The sequence below is a fragment of the Myotis davidii genome, unplaced genomic scaffold (assembly GCF_000327345.1).
Source record: "Myotis davidii unplaced genomic scaffold, ASM32734v1 scaffold78, whole genome shotgun sequence".
Classification (NCBI taxonomy): domain Eukaryota; kingdom Metazoa; phylum Chordata; class Mammalia; order Chiroptera; family Vespertilionidae; genus Myotis; species Myotis davidii.
The window spans coordinates 919,063-920,263 of NW_006290305.1; the positions used below are offsets into that span (position 1 = coordinate 919,063).

General features: G+C 67.5%; 1 protein-coding gene across 2 annotated transcripts in view; it reads left to right on the forward strand.

The window, feature by feature from the left end:
- TPRA1 (transmembrane protein adipocyte associated 1) overlaps positions 1–1,201 on the forward strand; it is a 16,593-nt gene continuing 15,392 nt past the window's right edge. Inside the window, exon 1 of one of the 2 annotated variants that reach the window (XM_006763225.2) lies at positions 1–263. The gene's annotated coding sequence lies outside the window, so the exon portion shown is untranslated. The remainder of the gene's footprint in view (positions 264–1,201) is intronic. The other variant, XM_006763224.2, reaches the window with a different exon arrangement.

Sequence of the window (1,201 nt, forward strand, 5' to 3'; positions counted from 1 at the left end):
TTGCAGTTTTGGCTGAACTAAAAGGACGCGCCTTCCTTCCGGGTCGCCGCTGCGAGGAGGAGCCTCACGGCGTCCCGGGAGCCGGTGGGTCCGGCTCGCTGACCGCCTCTCGCCTTCCCCTCTGACCCTTCATTTCCGCGGAGCCGGCCGCCTGCCCCAGGCGCTGGAGGCCGGAGTCCCGCGGTCTGTGCCGGGTCCGCGCACCAGCGGCTGCGGATGGGCGACCGCGGCGGCGGGGCCTGATCGCGGCCCGGAGCCCTCAGGTAAAAGGGACCCTCGGCTCCTGTCATTGGCTTGAAGCCCTATCGCTGGGCTGGCACCTCCACTCCAGAGAGGTCCCCGGCCTCCGCCTCCCATCTCCGCCCTTCCCCCTCCCCGGAGGTTAGTCCTGGAGCCTTGGGTGCATTGGAGGTCTCTCCGAGGCGGCTGTCAGGGTGCCCGGAGCTGATGGGGACTCCCATCCCCACAGCTGGACCGGGGCCCACCCGCCCCGCTCCTTTCTCCGGGGTGTCACCACTTCTCGTACAGCCTCAGAGAATACCCCGTTGGGGAGGTTTCAGCGGGCCCAGGGGGTCTCTGGGTGCGGGGGCACCAAGGAGGAGGGGACGAGGTAACTGGGAGTCCCATGGGGGGTGGGGAAGGCCCTAGGCGGGGGCAGTGACCTCCTTTCTCCGGGGTGTCACCACTTCTCGCACAGCCTCAGAGAATACCCCGTTGGGGAGGTTTCAGAGGGTCCAGGGGGTCTCTGGGTGCGGGGGCACCAAGGAGGAGGGAACGAGGTAACTGGGAGTCCCATGGGGGGTGTGGGGAAGGCCCTAGGCGGGGGCAGTGACCACACACACGTAGCCGCACAGGCCCAGGGCTGTGGCTAGTGAGCAGGGCTTGCTGACCTGTGGGTTGAGGCTGTGCCGGAGGTCTAGACCAAGACGCCCCCACATCTGGGCCTCTGCTCCCCTCTACAAACAGGGTGACAGGCCTGCCTCCAGCTTTGCTGTGGCCTTCAGCCGCCTGAAAGGGCAGGGGAGGGCTGTTCATGTGCCCAGGCTTTGCCCTTGTGAGAGGGGCCACCTGCAAGGCTGGAGGACTCTGCGTCCACAGGACCAGGGGAAGGAGGGAGGAGGTGGGCGTGGGGATGGGCCTGGGGGTCCTTCCACATCGATCCTTCTCTCGCTCCCCAGAGGGGCTGGGTTGCACTGCACTG